Here is a 19,081-nt window from a genome sequence, read left to right on the forward strand (position 1 = left end):
GTGGCCACGTGGTGGCAGTATCGACATTTGATCCAGCCTACAACCAGCGCCCCAGTTAACATACACGCTGATTAACAGTCTTAAAAGTGTAAGGCAGTAGCTGTCTACATTTATGACATACCGCCACCATCAGAGATACCAGTTCCGGGTTATATCTGTGCCTGTGAAGTCCCACCTATCCTGGTTCTCATCAGTCGCCTCCCTGACCCCCTACCCTGTGAACTATGAAGTTGCCAGGGCCATCCTGGTGACAGGGAGGGAGGGACAGAAGGTACAGACAAGCAAAGAGAAGCTGATCTGCCTTCCTTCCTCAGTCTGGGGTAGAGAAAAGACGTTAATATTAAATAAGCTTTAACATTTTGAATAATATATGACATAAAATTTTAATGAGTGACTTGGCACTAGACACAAGATTTTTTTTTTTTTTTTTTTTACCTAAGAACAAGGTCGATTCTGAGCCAGAGCAATCACCCAAATACACAGTACTACTTCTGTGCGTGGGTGCGTCCTGTACATGAGTATTACTTCTGTGCGTGGGTGCATCCTAAGTCGCTTAAGTCATGTCCTACTCTGAGCCATGGACTGTAGCCCACAAGATTCCTCTGGCCATGGGATTCTCCAGGCAAGAATACTTAAGTGGGTTGCCATGCCCTCCTCCAGGGGATCTTCCCAACCCAGGGATCAAACCCTCATCTCTTACGTCTCCTGCATTGGCAGGGGCATTCTCTACCACTAGCACTGCCTTCTTCTCTATAGCAGGTGATAAATGCCCCAGCCTGAGCCATCTCTCTCTCTCTCACACACAAACACACACACACACTCAGCTGCCATGACCCCACTTCTGAGCTCTATGGTCCAAGAAGCAGAAATGGAAGAGGTAACACTTATCCCAGCAGGTGTTTTCCAGGAGCCCGCTTCAGTTATTGGGTCAGAATGAGATCTGATCGGTTTTGGGCCCAATCAGAACAGTTGTTAAGGATTTTCAATAAACACCCACCTAAGACTGACCAGAGAAGTTATGAGACATACCATAAGATTTTGTTCAGGGGCAAGGAATTTTTGCAAGTAGTGGGGGGAAGAATAGAGTTGTATTCTGATTGTACTTGCTTTTTGGCTAACGTACTTGTCACACTATTATTCATATATTCAGGAAAGTCAACAAATAAAATGACAAAATAAAGTAATCCAAAAAAAAAAAAGTAATCTGCCAGTTGACTGCAGAATATAAGAGAAATCTACAAAGATCAATTGCATTGCTACACCAAGTTAACTTTATAATGACTAAAAATTAGACTCAGAAAAAAAAGCATTAATAACTCAAGACAGGAGATTTTTGTCTAGGAAGTGATTTTAAAATCCTGGTAAAGATAGATAAATAAGACCAAAACACATCAGTATGCATGGAAAGTTTATGTCAAAAAGAAGATTGTATTAAGAAGAATAACTATAGAAAGATGGTAATAGTCAATGGGTCTCTGGTTCTCAAAGTATGTTCCTCACATGACCTATTCTATTAAGAACTTGAATATGGTATCTCTTTCACTGTTCATAGCTGGATATCATCATCCCTACTTACCAATCCAGGATGAGGGTTACAGGGGCAGAGTGTTCATTCAGCTCCCTAGATCCCAGAGTTGCTGAGTAGGAGCACCAGAGTTAAAATACAGCACTGCTTTTCTCCAAAGCTATGTTTTCTCCACCAGACAAGCCTGCCTCCCAATTAATATGATTTTGGTGAGTTATTTCATACATGTACTGCCACAGCAAGCAAGCACACACACACAAATAATGTTGTAAATAGTACAGAGCGATACAATGAAAACCTGGTCATTAAGGATTGCCTGACTTATTCCTCTGCTCCTAAATGCCAAGAAGCTCTAGAAGCTTACATTGTCCTATGTATCTTGCTATCTTACATAGATGACAGTATTTTTAGAACCGCTAAATGGACTAATTGCCCTGCATTTGACCAGTAAATGCAGAATGAGTACCTTGTGGCCAATTGGATGGGTCTCACTGCAAAAGCGGAAAAGGCGATGGCACCCCACTCCAGTATTCTTGCCTGGAAAATCCCGTGGACGGAGGAGCCTGGTAGGCTGCACTCCATGGGGTTGCCAAGAGTCAGACACGACTGAGCGACTTCCCTTTCACTTTTCACTTTCATGCATTGGAGAAGGAAATGGCAACCCAATCCAGTGTTCTTGCCTGGAGAATCCCAGGGACGGGGGAGCCTGGTGGGCTGCCGTCTATGGGGTCACACAGAGTCAGACACGACTGAAGTGACTTAGCAGCAGCAGCAGCACTGCAAAAGGGAAAACCAAAGTGCATCTCTGGGTGCTCTGAAGCTAGACGAGGAAGACAACTCTAGTCAGAGGAGGTTTCTGTGAGGTTAGGAGCTATCACCTCTCCATGAAACCCCTTCCATGCATATAACTCCAGTCTCTACTCTGCTAATACTCTTAGTGGGCTCTCTCTGCCCCTGGCAAAGCACAGAGATAGTAGGATTTTCTCCTTGGCAGCAACATCAGGGGACAGTAAGAACTGAATCTCTGGAAAATACTACCGTGGTCAGTTGACTGACAACACTGAATATCTCACCCTTGAATTTCTCTCACTGATCAGACATTAATCAGCATGATAAAGACTAGTGACATGTAGTCGATTTCCAGAGAAAAAGGGCATTCCTACATATATATATATATATTTCTTTTTTATAAGGACTTTATCCTTATAATATTTGTTTTAAAAATTACCTTAGAGCCATATAAGTACAGCAGCATATAAATGACATGTTGTATTTAAACTTTTAAAAATCCTGAGTCTTACCTTTTGCAAAATGTATCAAGATTTGCCATTCTTGCCTTTGTTCAGTTTATTCCCCCAAGCTCCTTGTTTCACTAACACTAATTATAAATGGATTTTTTGATGGTTCAACTATTCTCCATGGCATAAAGACAGAAAGGCTTCCAGGGAGAAATGACATTTTCTCAGATTTTTTGTTTTCTTATTCTTTTCCTTCTCTCATAAGTGGTTTTGCCTGGCTTCTCAAAAGTTATAAAGTCACAATCTGTTTAAAAAAAAAAAAAGTAACACCCACCAGCAGATTAACAATTAATTCAGAACTGTCCACTGAGTGAAACATAGGATTTCTAGCAGTGCACAAAATTCTCAGTGGGATTTCAGCTCTGGCTTTTGCTGATAGCTGGAAGGAAGTCCAGAAACAGAATTAAGAAAGGAAAGAAAGTTTTCCTAGGACTGTCAAGAAGATCAATGCAGCCTTAAAATTGCACATTTTAAATGACTAATGTTTAAAGAGAAAAGAATCCATGATTCTTCCTCCCCTTTACAATTCTGAGGTCTTCAATCTCCTCTCTTTACTCTTTTCCTTTTGGGTCTGTGAAAGAACACATTCTTCCAGAGGAGACTGAGATGGGTCAAAGTCTTGTGGCCTGCTTCAGGGATATTAAACATCAGCCCACAGTCAGTTATGTCATCAACAATTGCAGCTTAAGCTGGAGTTAGAGGGGCATCTTCTAAATCAGGACTTCCCTAGGGCACATAAGAAAGGGTAAAAGTGGTCCATTTGTTATAGAATGAATCAACTTACCACTTACAAAATCAATATTCACAGACATTGACAGAAAGGAAAGGTGCCTTTAAACAGAATGCCGGCAATCTGGGGACATGGGACACTCAATGTTCCCCCAAAACCTCCTTCTAAGATTCTGCTCGGTCATGAAAGCTTTAAAGGGAAGCAGGGAAGTAACTCAAGTTAATCACCGAAATGGGGGCTGTCGCTGCCATCCTCCACTGCATGCAGGCTCGTCGGCTTTTTGTGACGTTGCTCTAAGTTCTATCTTGTTCATAGTTTGGTCACACCGTTTGCTCATGAGATTACTGAAGGGGAAGCGAGAAAAGAGGTCTGGTCATCTGTTAGTTACTTATTCTTCATCTCTACTTCTTTGATCTATGGAAAGAACCAACCAGTTAGGCAAGGCATTGTGTGATTAAAAGATCTGAAAGGTGTGCTTGGACCGGAGATGAGTAGAGCCTGATGGTGCCTTGTTTACAAGTTAGTTAATTTAGTTGCTAAGGTAACAAGTAAAGGGGTTTCCTACTGAGGGTGGTTTCCTGCAAAGTGCTGCTTCCACACTTTTCAGGGTCTCTTTCTGAAGATATTAGGAATGTTTAAAACAGGGACAAAAATGTTTAAATCTGATGCCATTTAGATTTAAAGCCCAAGTGGCCATCTCCAGTCTCAAGAAGATCCTTATATAGGCCATTAGCGGAGAGCACTTTTAAGGCTTCAGGGAAAAAGGCACTCAGAGTAAAAGGCGCTCATATTATGATCTTTAACAGGCACACTTTGCACACTCCAAGAGGTTGAGGGCAAGGCAAGAAGCACTGGGAAGTGCATCAGTGCACATATATTATGCCATGTAATGTCATGATCAACCGGTTTTGTTTGCAAAGCCTGGATTAGACCCACATGCATTAACCGTTGGAAATGTTTGGAGTCTCTTGATAGAAAACAAAGAGCTGCTGTGTTTACAAATATTGGAAACAGTGATGGGTGAAATCAAATGGGTTGAAGCCTGAGAGTTGTGGGTGGGAGGGTCTTTAAACACAGGATTAGATACAGCCAGGCTGCAGGTGACGCCCTAGGGAGGGTGCATCATCCTATCCCAGGGAAGGTAAGAGCTGACTGTTGTAGGCACAGCATCCACTGATTTCAGGGTCTCTTCTCTTCCTGTCACTGGTCTCTGGAGCTCAACTGCCTGTGTTCGCCTCAAGGTTTTACTATTATAGTTGTTCTGTCTCTGATAATGGAATATTGGCTTTGACAATGTGTTATTTGAACTGGTTCTGGCCTGATCTGGCAAATGAAGCATGCTCGCTATCCTTGAGCAAACACTTAAATTCCCCTTAAAACTTTGCTAGAGACTTGATCAAAAAGACACAAAGCTTTGGGTCCTTGGCAAGTCTTTGAATCTCAGTTTCCCTATACAAATCCTATTAATAATATCTACTTTCTGTGATTGTTGTGAGAATGTGATGGGACTTTATATGTATTTTTTTAAGTTAGAAAAAATTGTAACCTAAAAGTTCCTGGAAGTCTCTGTCTCTAGAAAAGAAGGAACCATTGATTCACCCTTGGAGGAGTCTTGCTTTTTTTTTTTTTTTTTTTGGAAAACCAGTGAATGAACAACTTTAGTTCAAAAAGGTAAGTTCCAGTATAAGTGCATATACATATCTCATATACCAAAGTACTTAAACTTCCTAACATTTGGAATGTAAGTTGTCTTTATTTATCTAACAAATATTCATATAGCATTTACTATGAATGCTACTGGTCTACAGTGTTCTGCAAATATTAACCCATTCACTCTTCCTAACAACTCATTTGACAGGTGTGGACTAAAATTGCTTGCTCAAGATCACACAGCTAATAGAGAAGAGAGCCAGGTTTCATGTTCTAGGAGTCTAGCATCGGAGCCCGTGCACTTAACCACTATGTCAGACTCTGAGTGTGTTTTTGTTCTGTTTCCCGTCACACCCTAGCACCTAGGAAAACATCTGGACTGTAGCAAGCACTCAGATGTACTGAAAGGATAGATATGAGCCTGACTGCCCTTTATACCTATGAACTGACTTAATCCTCTCAACAACCTTCAAAGATATTAGCACTATTTATCAGGGTGGGCACTTAATTTATCACCCAAACCAGGACACTGTTAATAATTATAGCAGAACAATAAACATGAGCTAGGGCTGTCCCAGGAAAATCAGGACCTGAATCATTGTTGCTGTTACTATACAGGTGATGAAACTGAAGCACAAGGAGGTTAGTTAATTTGCCCAAGATCACCTATTAGTCAGTGATGGTGGCTAGATTAGAAGCCAAATAGTCAGACTCTGGAGACTTTAGGAGTGACTCTTGGCTACAGGTAAGGGGTAGTGAAACTTACAGAGGTTGAGTGTTTTCCTTAATGTCACACAACTGGTTAGCTCCAAATCCCATGCTGTTTCTATTGTGTATATATATTAATACTGCCTGTCTAAGGTTTTCGTACCAAAGAGATCATTCATGAATCTCATTTGTCCTCCAGACCACCTCTGAAGAAAGAAGTTGTCTCCAGGAAACACTCTTATACATGGGACTTTGCTTTGCTAAAACCTTTTGGGAAACACTCAGGCAATCTTTATTAAATTTGGATTAACAAATATTTGGATTTAAACTTCAGTTCAGTTTAGTCACTCAGTCGTGTCCGACTCTTTGCAGCTCCATGGACTGCAGCATGCCAGGCTTTCCTGTCCATCACCAGCTCCTGGAGCTTGCTCAAACTCATGTCCATCGAGTCGGTGATGCCATCCAACCATCTCATCCTCTGTCGTCCCCTTCTCCTCCCGCCTTCAATCTTTCTCAGCATCAGAGTCTTTTCCAAGGAGTCAGTTCTTCACATCAGGTGACCAAAATATTGGAGTTTCAGCTTCAGCATCAGTCCTTCCAATGAATATTCAGGACTGATCTCCTTTAGGATGGACTGGCTGGATCATCTTGCTGTCCAAGGGACTCTCAAGAGTCTTCTCCAACACCACAATTCAAAAGCATCAATTCTTCAGCACTCAGCCTTCTTTCTAGTGTAACTCTCACATCCATACACAACTACCACTATAGCCTTGACTAGACGGACCTTTGTTGGCAAAGTAATGTCTCTGCTTTTGAATATGCTGTCTAGGTTGGTCATAGTTTTTCTTCCAAGGAGTAAGCGTCTTTTAATTTCATGGCTGCAGGCACCATCTGCAGTGATTTTGGAGCCCCCCAAAATAAAGTCTGTCACTGTTTCTGCTGTTTCCCCATCTATTTGCCATGAAGTGATAGGACCAGATGCCATGATCTTCGTTTTCTGAATGCTGAGTTTTAAGCCAGCTTTTTCACTCTCCTCTTTCACTTTCATCAAGAGGCTCTTTAGTTCTTCTTCACTTTCTGCCGTAAGGGTGGTGTCATCTGCATATCTGAGGTTATTGATAGTTCTCCTGGCAATCTTGATTCCAGCTTGTGCTTCATCCAGCCCAGGATTTAACATGATGTACTCTGCATATAAGTTAAATAAGCAGGGTGACAATATACAGCCTTGACATACTCCTTTCCTGATTGGGAACCAGTCTGTTGTTCCATGTCCTGTTCTAACTGTTGCTTCTTGACCTGAATACAGATTTCTCAGGAGGCAGGTCAGGTGGTCTGGTATTCCCACCTCTTGAAGAATTTTCCACAGTTTGTTGTGATCTACACAGTCAAAGGCTTTGGCATAATCAACCTATCAACAGAAAGCTAGGATTTCAACCTAGCTTCTGTTATTGATTTTTAGTTTAGTTCCATTATGGTTCAGGAGCATACTTTGTATGATTTCAGTTCTTTTAAATGTGTTAATATTTGTTTGAAGGCTCAGAAAGTGTTTTACCTTGGTGAATGCTTCATGTGCACTTGGAAAGAACATGTGTACTGCTAGGGTTGGGGTAGAGTTCTACAAATGAAAATTAGGTTCAGCTGGTTGATAGTGTCTTTTAGGTCTTCCATTTTTTATCAGTTTCTGTCTACTTATTCTAACAATTATTGAAAGGAGAGTTGAAATCAATTATAGTTGTGGATTTGTCTCTTTCTTCTTACAATTCCAGCAGTCTTTGCTTCACACAATTTGAAGCTCTTTTATTAGGTACATACACAATTACGATTCTGTCAATTAACCTCTCAGCATTATGTAATATCATTTCTATTCTTGGTAGTATTCCTTGTTCTGAAATCTACAGTGCTTTTCATGGTATATCTTCATCCATCCTTTGCTTTTAACCTGTGTATGTATTCATATTTAAAATGGATTTATTGGTTTATTTAGTGTTTTAAAGAACTCAGGAGGGAAAAATATTTCATATTTACATATATTTTATGTTAACAGTTACCACCTATTGCTTTTCCTTCACTCCATAGACACAGATTTCCTTCTGGTATATTTCCCCTTCAGCCTGAAGGACTACCTTTGACACTTCTTTCAGAGCAGGCTTGCAGGAGACAAATTCCATTCGTTTTTTCCTCTGAGAATGTTTTTTATTTCACTTTCACTCTGGACTTTTTTTCAGGATATAAAATTCTAGGTAGTCAGTTTTTTTTTCTTTCATCATTTTAAGTATATTGTTTCATTGTCTATGTTTTCTGATGAGAATATCTTTGTGGTTTCTAACGAGAATTCCATGATGATTCCCACAATGTCATGTGCCATTTATCTATAACTGCTTTAAAAATTTCTCTTTATTTTCCTCTCTTTCTCCTCCTCCTTCTCCTCCTCCTTCTTCCTCTTCTCATCCCCTGCCCCCTCCCTCTTCCTCACTTTCTCCTTCCTCTTTTTGGGAATTTGATTATGAAGTGTTTAGGCAGCTTTAAAATTTTTATCCTGTTTTGGGTTGGCTAAGCTTATTGAATGAATCTCTAAATTTATGTCTTTCACCAAGTCTAAGAAGTTTTTAGCCATTTATTTTTCAAAATTTTCTTCTGTGCCGTCTTCTCCTCCTCTTCTCTTCCAATTGCATAACGTCCAACCTTTGGATGGTGCCTCACAGGTTCCTGAGTCTCTATTTTGAGGTGTGGATGTTTTTTTCAGCCCTTTTCCTCTGCTCTAGATAATACCTATTGCTGTATCTTCAAGTTGACTAGTCCCTGACCATCCTGTTGAGCCGTTGACCACAGCCCATAAATTGGTGTACAATCACACGTCTGGCCATTTTTCCTTCTAAGCAAAGTGAACAGCTAGGTGCCCTGTCTGAAATTCTGCACTCTGAAAGCACTTTCATTCATCACTATCCCTCAGGGATGTCCCAGAAAGGCCATTCACTTTGGGATGGTACTTGCATATCATGCAGAGAGCTGTAATCCAGGCCTAAGTTTTCTCCTTCTCTGTCAGTTTATCCTAGAAAACTGTAGGTGCAGGCTGGGAGAGGGAAGGCAGTCCAGCAGGAGCGGGGACTGTGAGCATTTGGGCTCCAACAGACAGGGTGATGCCCACCCACACTGGGGATGGCCATCTGTTTTACTCAGTTCACCCTTTGGTGGTGCTCATCTTTCCTAGAAATACTCTCAGAGACATATCCAGAAATAATGTTTTACCAGCTATCTGGGTATCCCTTAGCCCAGTCAAGCTGAAACATAAAAATAACCATCCCTGATATAGACACTTCTGTCTCACTTAAGTTTCAGTATTTTATAAATTTTTGATATAGCAGCCAAGCTTATATCCTGACAAATATATCCATTGACCTGGAGATATATATTATTATGTGAAAAAAGCAAATTGCTGAGCAGCATGCATGCTATGAGCCTACATTTGTAAACATCAAACCACAAAATAACGTATACATATTTGCACATATTCATAAGGCTATATATCAACTATTACCTTTCATTACCTCAGGTGTAAAAATGGAGAAAAACTGGAGATTAATATATGTTTTTATATATTTGGGTTGTTTCACTTAAAATGAGCAAATCTTACCTTTTATAATCAATTTAACTTTAAAATTTTATATTTAACTATAAATTATTAATTAGCAGTTACCTTTAATTATAATTACTATTTAGTAATTTTTTAAATATTCAAAAAAATTTTAAGTCTTGATGTGCTGTATAAGCAAGGCCTGCATGAAAAAGGTGATGAATAATAAAGAGATAGTAGGCAGATTCTCTAAGATCCTGGTAACATCAGAAAGGTTATAGCAGTTCTTAGGGTCACAAGTTCAGGGCCTCAGGCCTCACACCAAAGAAAATGCTGGTCATTTCTTGGCCTGTATTTTCCATGCCAGAGCCACCCTGGGCACTGAGTCCACTGCAGTGACTCAGCTCAGGCCATTCATTAGCTGTGGAAATACTGTTCAACAGTCTGAACATTTGTAAGCCCAACAAACAGAGGGATGGGAGCTAGGACAAGGTGGAGTGAGCAGAAGCAGAGGAAGGGTTTCTTTAGGGGTGGGACGGTCATGGACCCACAGTCAGTTACTCTTGGTTCCCATCATACGCTGAACAAAATGTGTTTTCTTCTCATTTGCATGAATTCTTTCCTTGAACATGGGAGCAGTGTCATATGCACTGTCCTGCTGAATTCTTAGAGTAGTGAATTCAAGGCAGTGAATCAAGTCTCCACTACAGGGGATGGGCCTTCTTGGGAAGAGGTAGAACTCTAGGCTCCTACCTAGAATCACAAGTCAAGCTTTAGTGCTGATAAAAGGGGATTTGTGTCTCTGTCTGGACTCATTTTCCTATTAACAGCTCAGAGGAGTTCCTGGTCGGTGAAGGACAATGAGCTTCTGCCTGTGTATATGAAGAGAACTAACCTGACCCCCAGAGGTCTGGCCTTTGCCCTTAGCTCCTGATTTCTAGGTTCTGGGAATATGCTGCTTGATGAGAGGGTTTCTGTTTCCCTGAGAGTCTTGGATCACATCAGATAGTCTAACACCGTGATTTCTGGTGAGGGCTCTAGGCCATGCAGTGTCTGTTACACCTCCAGAGGGGCTGGAGACTAAAGGTCAGCCACTTGGGCAGTCAGGTACATTCATGTGACTGAGTCCCAGTAATAACTGTGGACATCAAGGCTCCGTGAGCTTCCCTGGTTGGCATATTGTCAGCCCTCCATGCATATTGTCACACATTGTTGCCAGAAAAGTTAGCACTGTCCACAGCTCCACTGAGAGAGAACAATTTTTCTGGACTCTGCCTCCTGTCTCTTTTCTTTGCTGATTTAAATCTCTATCCTTTTTTTAATTTAAAACAAACAAACAAACTATCACAGTGTTCGGTGAGTTCTATAAATCCTGGTGGAACTGATGGTAGTCTTGGGAGCCTCCAAACTTGCAATTGGTGTAAGAGATAACAGTGGTATTGTGTACTCTTTGCTAACTTTATCCTTTTATGTCCAATCTAGTTGTATATTTATTTCTGTGTTTGTTACAGCTAGATTTCACTGGCTTACCAGGAATTAAGGAACAAGTCACATCCATGATTGTGACAGAGCATTAGAGACAGATCAGGGAGGTCCCCTTCCTCAAGTCAGTGTGGGGTGAAGCTGGGAATCTCTGGTAGGGGAAGATGAATCAGGGAGTAGATGGGCAAAATGGGGGCTCTGAAATTCTGACCCCTTTTCTCCACATGGAAATAATTCCTTGTTACTCAAACTTGCAGAAGCCACCTTCGAGCTAATAGATTTCCATATTAAACTTATTTGGGCCAAGGACCCCATCTTATACTTATGCATTCATCATAGTACCAGGGACAATGTAGGGCATAGAGTAAGTGCATACTCCTTCTTAATTTTTAAGTTCGTTCTTTGGTATATAATATCTCACAGGGAAAAGAAGACTTCTAAAGAACTTAAGCTGAAAAAATGTTATAAAGCACTCACTTTCTTGTTGCAAATTTTAATTTTTCTCATTTTTTGGGGGGTTTAACTGGGAAAGAACATTTTGAAAAGAAAAGCACCCATCCTTTTATTTCATTATCATAAACATTTTCCTATACTATGACATAGCCTTTATAGATCTTGCAATTCCTACTATATATTTGTGGAGTATAATTCATGAGCAAGAGTCATGATCAAAGTATGACATAAATACAAAAATAAAAGTGAAAAAGGTGCTAAAGATTTTACTAATGACGAAGTTGGTAAGGAGCTGACAGTTTAAGGGAGAAGTTGAAAATATATTTCTAGATCAGGAATGTTGAAATGCACAAAACAGAGGCAAAATTGGCCCCTTTCATGGAGGGAGAAGGTGGTCAATTAAACCTCTACCAGACAGGACAGAATTCGCATGTCTATACACAATAATTGGGCTTCCCTGACGGCTCAGATGATAAAGAATCCACCTGCAATGCAGGAGACAGTTTCTATCTCTTGGTTGGGAAGATCCCCTGGAGACAGGAATGGCTGGCTACCCACTCTAATATTCTTGCCTGGAGAATTCCATGGACAGAGGAGCCTGGCAGGTTACAGTCCGTGGAATTGCAGAGTTGAACATGACTGAGCAACTAATGCTTTCATTTTCCTTCAGACAAGAATTATCTTACATTCCCATCAATAACCTACAATTTACAAAGTTACAAAATGACTCCCATAGAATCAGAATCTGGTAACCCCCAGAGGGGCATCCTCGAGAGTATAAACAATGCACAGTTTTCAACCAAGCATAAAATTTTCCCTTCACACTAAACAAAGCCAAGAGTAAAGCTAATACAAAAATATGTACCAGCTTAGAATAAGATGAGAAGAATTCTGTTTTCATAAAGAACTTGAAAACCAAAGTACTGCAACTTTAGGGGTTACCAGCCCTGTGCTTCATGTTTTATTTGCCTCAGAATGCAACTGGGATGTTGATTCGCAAGCCCAACCCATGAATTTTAGTTGTCTTCTAATCCCTGTAATATTTCCATGTGCGTGATGACCTTTCATGATATTATTATGGTTAATACTTCAGCGTAGAAACATTTTTTTCAGCCATGCGCCCTTCTCCCTTTATCATTTGGTTTCCATCTATTTGCACGGTTTATTTTCTCATTATTTAAAGTAAGGACTGAGAATACGATGCACGGCGGCACTGATGGGACTGTGTGAGTTGTCCCATCTGGAGAATCACAGATTCTTGGGGAGCTTTTGTAGTATCAGCTATTGGCAGAAAAGATGAAATGTAAAGTTATATTTAAAATTGAGTGTTGTGCTCCATTAGGGGTCTTGGGAGGAGTTATACATTAAGAATTAACCAACATTCATTGGATGTGAACACCTACTATGGCCTTTATTCTATAGTTCAAAGTCATAAGGTGAGACCCTCTGTTGGCCAGAGTTCCTTCTGGTCCTCCTCTCGGTTTATATAGCAAGAGAATTGTTTGTAACTGCTCAAGCTGCTCTTCAGAAAATTCAGGTCAGGGGAGAACCCAGCACCCTAAATTACCCAAAGAGGATTTATGCTCAGAAGATGAATAAATAATTTATCCTTTTTACTAAAATTAAATTATGACTCTGAGCCCCCATCCTGCCCAACAGGAAAATGACTTTTTGCCTTCTCTGGGAACTTCCACCCTCAGATGACTCTAAGGCCTTTTAGGGATGTTTATTCAATAGAAAATGTCAATCTAGCTGCTGTCACCTGAGGAAGAAAAAAATGGAAAATTGGCTCAGTCAGGAATTAAATTCTTTTCGGCTACTGCTACTTATCGCCACTAGGTGTCGCTATTGAAATCCAAGTCACCGACTAGTTCGTCACTCAGTTGTGTCCTACTCTTGAGATCCCATGGCTTTGTCTTTTTCCTGTTGTTTTAGCAGTGTTTACGTTTTTTAATGAATGGGTTGAAGAACGTACACAAAACTTAAATGTAAAATACTGTTGCAAAACATCATGATATAATAAGGTAATAATTTACAAGAGAAACTGGGATATGTGAGTACATGCATTGCTTGCTGTTGTCATCTACGTGCTGTAAAGCTGGGATCCTTACCAATTTATATTACAGACTTTGGCGAAGCGGGTGGGCAAGAATGGGGAGCACACATTCTGGAATATAAGAGCTTTGAGAAACTGGACTATTTTGGGGGGGATTAGTTTGGACCTCTGTGAGTTTTTCTTTTCTTTTCTACTGAACCATTGCCATTAGCAAATAAACATGTTTCAATAGCTCCCATTAAAAAAAAAATCCTCCTTGGAGCCCACATCACCTCCAGTTTCTGCCTGATTTCTCTATTTCCATTCACGGAAAAATTCATGAGTTGACTGTACTCACTGTCTCTACTTCTCCTGTTTTCTTTCTAATCAGTCTTTCATTCCCACCCTGTCCCCTGACAAACATTCTTTTTTCCATGTCACCAGTTTTAATGGCCAGTTGATTCACCGTCTTCATCCACCTGGACTGTCATTGCCATGGTTGATTCAACCTAGTTCAGCTGAAACCCTCTCGTCTCGGTGCTCTCTTCTGACTTACCTTCCACCTCCCTGTCTTCTCCTTCTTAGTCTCAGCTGAATCCTCACCTCCATGGTCTGTCACTGGATTATTCTCCAGGGCTGGGTTTGGACGTCTTCTTTGGTCATGCCCACTCCCTTGGTGACCTCATTCCAGCCCTGTGGCTTTGGATACCATCTCTACACTATGACTCTCAGATTAACATCGATTCCCTGACCTCTCCCCTCAACTCCAGCCTCCCTGTCCAGCTCCTGTTTGACACCTCCTCTTCATCATCTGACAAGTGTCTCAAGCTTGACATACCAACAACCTAATTTTTACTTTCCCTCCAAAACCTGTTTCTCCAGTCTTACCCATTTCATCCATAGTGTCTTTGTTGGCCAGTCACTCAAGCCAAATACTAGAGAATATCCTAGACTCTCCTCGCCCAGATTTCATCATCAAATCCAATCCAACAACTTCTTTTGGCTTTACCTTCAAAATGTATCTTGAACAGATCCTTTCTCACCATCTTCACTATCACGCTTCTACAATTCACATCACTACCATTTCATTGATGGTACTGGCCCCCCTACTCTGACCTTGCCCAGAACACCAATAGCTTACGGTGAATGGTGTCGGATTCGTGATCTCTGAAGAAGAAGATTTAGCTTCAGGACCAGGGACCAGGGACCATGCTTGATCACTCAAGAGCTTTTGTGTAGCAGAATTTTATTAAAGTATGAAAAGGGACAGAAAGTTTCTGACATAGACATCAGAAGGGGGATGGAGAGTGCCCCCCTCGCTAGTCTAAGTAAGGGAGATATATACTTTTTAAATTAATTATTACAATAAATCAAAAGAATATCTCAAGGTTGTGAAGATCTTATTAGACCCACTCCTATAAATTACATTTTAAGATAATAGGATTAGCCAGAAGATTTTCAGGAAGGAGAAACTGTCCTTAAGCAAGATACATTGCTGATATATAATCCTTAGTACAGAGTTTAAACTAAGTTTCTTGTTGTGTAATCATCAGTTCCGAGCTTAGAGAAAAAAACATTTTATGTGACTAAGACTAAGGAATGTAGAGGAAAAAAAAAAGATATTTGTCCTTTCCTGCTCCTTGAGAATTCCAGACCCCTATCTCTGCTTCGAGAGCCCCAGACCCCTTTCTCCTCCTTGAGGACCCCAGACTTCTTTTCAACTTGCCTAGGAATTGACTCTCTCAACTCCACATATAATCCATTCTTGACATACAATCCGTGGCTGGCAGAGGGAACTTTTAACAAAATTAATCAGATCAGGTTGCTCCCTTGCTCAAAACACTTCAGTGGCATCTATTTCACTGAAAATGACATCCAAATGTCTTACCATGGCCAGTCCAGATCCTACCTGCCTGGCTCCTGGTTATTTCTCCTACTTTATCCTTCTACAACTCTTTAATCCACTCACTTCACTCTAGTCAAAGTGGTTTCCTAACAGTTCCAGGAACCATCACTGGTCACTCCTTCTGCTTAGAATTCTCTCCTCCCTTCATGGCCTGGCTCATATATGGCCTCATTAGAGAGACCTTCCCTGATCCTGTTATTTAAGATGGCATTTCCCCCTATCCACCCCCTGCTTTAATTCTCTTTATAGCACCCATCACCCATCTGACAGGACCTCTGGCCACCCAAGTAAGAGGCTTTGATGAGCTGAAGTCAGTGATATACTCTCCATCACTGGTTTGCCATCATGGCTTGGGTCCTGGGTTACTCCAAGTAGGAAATCTCTGTCCCTTGGCTCACTCTGGGGGTCCCGGGCCAGCACTATAACCCTTTGGTGGCATAGCTCTTTGGGTGTAAGCATGCAGAAAGGAAGTAATTTCCCCCAAGACACCCCTTAGAGCCAAGGTGGCTTTATCCCCAGATGTCTTGAGGAATCATCCCTCCATCCTGATCCATGGGTTTTGGAGTTGGCATAGAGGGAATCCTTTTCTTTCAGCTCAGATTCAAGACTTCACCCATTTCCTATCAAAAGAATTGACATTTCTTGGGGGTGGAGACAGAACCGTTAGTTGTTTTCTTTAAAGCATGATCAAATAAGCTAGACATCAAAGTGACAAAAAGTGCAATCTACTACCATTAACCTGCAAATTTGTAAGGTACTATTAGCTCATAGACAGAAGGCAAGCAACAAAATTAACTACTATACCTAGCTTCTTTCTTTTGGAAAACAAGTCAAAATGTAGGTGCCTTTTTATGTTTTAGATTATGTGCTAATTATCCCTGTTGTTAAAAAGGATAGGGGAAAAATCTCTTGGGTGAAGTTTCCTGCCAGGGAGGGTGAGATGGCCTGAGGTCGGCGGGGGCGGGAGGAAGGTCTCTCCGGGAGAAGCATGACTCTGCATACTGACTAAAAGGTCAGGGAAAAAGCCAGTGTCATACGATGACTTTGTGAGGGGTTGGTGCAATTAAATGTGATTGCTGTACTCTTTGTTCCTGCCTAAGGAGACTGTTCTAAGCCCTCTCTAGCCACTTGTTTTGAAACCTTGGCTCTGCTCCTTACAGTTTAGCACAGCAACATTTTTAAAAGACAGAACAACAATTTAAAAACAGGACTGATGTTAACAGATTTTATAGTGGCTTATTTATGGAGAAAGCCCTGAAAATCACCCAAGGCTATTTTCCTTTAGCACACTGCCAGGATGAATGATTGGTATTTAATTATTTACAGAGCTCTTTGCCACCACTTTCATTTGTTTTTCTCCACGGCACCCTAGTATTGATGGCTTCAGATGGCATAATGTATAGGAAAGAGTTTAAAGTACAGAAAGTCAGAGGTTATTATTATATCATTGATTATTATATATTATCAATAATTATATATTTATATTAATATATAAATATATTAATTGTTATATGTTAATAATACATTGTATCAATATATTTATATAATATATTAATATAGATATATATCTATATAAATATATTAATTATACCATTGATATAATAATATCCTCTGACTTTCTTACTTTAAACTCTTTCCTATACATTATCCCATCTGAAGCCATCAATACTAGGGTGCTGTGGAGAAAAACAAATGAAAGTGATGGCAAGGAGCTCTGTAAATAATTAAATACTTCTACTCTTCCCTGTGGGCTTCCCTCATATCTCAGTTGGTAAAGTATCTGCCTGCAACGCAGGAGACCCGGCTTCGATTCCTGGGTTGGGAAGATCCCCTGAAAAAGGAAATGGTAGCTCACTCCAGTATTCTTGCCTGGAGAATCCCATGGACAGAGGAGCCTGGCAGGCTACCATCCATGGGGTTGCAAGAGTTGGATGTGACTTAATGACAAACAGATTCTTCTCTATAACACTGTTATAGTTGTTCATCTTTCCAGAAATCAGAGGTTGGAAAGCAATGGGATAGCCGAGACTTGCTCCATTTCAGAGAAAAAGTTAAGAAATAGAGAATACAGGCATCTTCCTGAAACTGCTCTCTGACAATGATGTACATGACCTAAGACTGAAGAATCTCCTAAGATCCCCCTTCCACTGAGTGTGTGTATGCGTGCCCGTGTGTGCACAAGTGCACAAGTCATCTCCTCACAGCTCTGGGAAGAAAGGCCAAAGAAGGTCTGGAAGGATTTCCCATTGCAAGGATCCCTTTGCTGATGCTGCGGAGTTCCCGCTCATGGCCAGTTTCTCATTAGTTTACCACTAATTTCACCATTAACTTCTTTGTCAGTCACTAACTAGCTCATTCTCTACACAGACTGGTCCTTCACAGAAATCATCTCTTTCTCTAGTGTCACCCCTTCCACTGATCCAGAAAGCCACTAATTAATGTAATAGGTGACTGACAGCTTGTTCTCTGTGGCGACACTCTGGCTCTTCCCTCGATGCCCGAGGGTCTGTGACTTCCAGCCATACCATACGGCACATCCCCTGCTTCCTGGGGCAGGGAGGGACTGGTATGTAAACCTTCAGAGTGTTCCAGGCTGTGCTGTTGAATATTTCACACTCTCTTCTCGGTGTGACTCATTTTATGAGAACAGGCAGCCTGAGCTTGCTCATGCCTTATCCTTCTAGTTTGAGCGCTTTCAAGGCCACCAGTGGAAGCTGGTATGTCACTCATCAAGGACGGTATAGGCACCCCCTTATTTGCAATGCCTCAAGGAGTCATGGAGCCAGAAAATTAGAAACATCTACTACCTGGGAAAATGAAACCAACCTGGGCCCTTCTGAAGGGTAGTACCTTTAGCAGCTGGGGGTGGGACAGAAAGGGAGAGTGGGTGTCTTCATCCTTCCTGCACTCCAGGGAGAGAGACTTTCTCCAGGAAAGGTGCCAGGGATCGAAAGGAGGGATGGGATGGTACTACCCAAGCCCCCCATCTCTCCAGCCCCACCGGGCAGCTCAACAGGGGCACTTCTCTGCTTTTGCCTGGGCGGGGGTCATACTGAGCGTCTCTGTGCTGATCGAGGCTAGCACTTACTCTCTCTTTCCTTTGTGCTGCGGATGGTGTCAGAAGTTGAGAGCACAGGGCTGAATCCACCTCACATGTACCAGGAGAGGGATACTAAAGTCTCAAGGTCCCACCATGGCAGGGACACTGCTGCTGGTCTTTTATATATATATATATATATTTTTTTTTTTTTTAATTGACTGATGATTGCTTTACAATATTGGTTTGATTTCTGCCATACATCAACATGAATTAGCCATAGGTGTACATATGTCCCCTCTCTCTTGAACCTCAGTGCTAGTCTTTAGGGCAGCTTTTTGTGAATTACTAAAGGCACCCCTTCCTCCAGTCTCTAGACTGCCATCTGCTGGAATGCTGTTGCAATAGACGTGCACGTAAACAACAAGGACTAGAGGTGTCCTTGAGCCGCTCACAGTGTGGTGGGAGGAAGTGGAGGAAGGGACCATAGTGAGGTGTGGTGACTTCAGTGGAAAACAAAGCCATACAGTCCTGCAGAACTGGCATGTGGGTGGTGGCAGTAAAAGTGTAAATCCAGTCCTGAGACCCGGAGCAGATAGACGTGGAGATTGGAGGAGGTTAGGTGTGCATGGGCCTGACAGTGGCCTGGCTCTGGACTTGGCCCTAGTGTCCCAGGCTTCTCTGAG

At 41.4% G+C, this 19,081-nt stretch overlaps 1 long non-coding RNA gene across 1 annotated transcript; it reads right to left on the reverse strand.

Annotated features, from left to right (window-relative positions):
* Positions 1-3,150: 3,150 nt before the first annotated feature.
* LOC129658581 (uncharacterized) lies at positions 3,151-4,558 on the reverse strand. Its single transcript, XR_008717425.1, has 3 exons — positions 4,490-4,558; positions 3,781-3,897; positions 3,151-3,549 (listed from the first exon to the last, which is right to left on the reverse strand). It is a non-coding gene; the product is annotated as an uncharacterized LOC129658581 (long non-coding RNA).
* Positions 4,559-19,081: the final 14,523 nt, after the last annotated feature.

Source organism: Bubalus kerabau, chromosome 8 (assembly GCF_029407905.1).
Source record: "Bubalus kerabau isolate K-KA32 ecotype Philippines breed swamp buffalo chromosome 8, PCC_UOA_SB_1v2, whole genome shotgun sequence".
Lineage (NCBI taxonomy): Eukaryota > Metazoa > Chordata > Mammalia > Artiodactyla > Bovidae > Bubalus > Bubalus kerabau.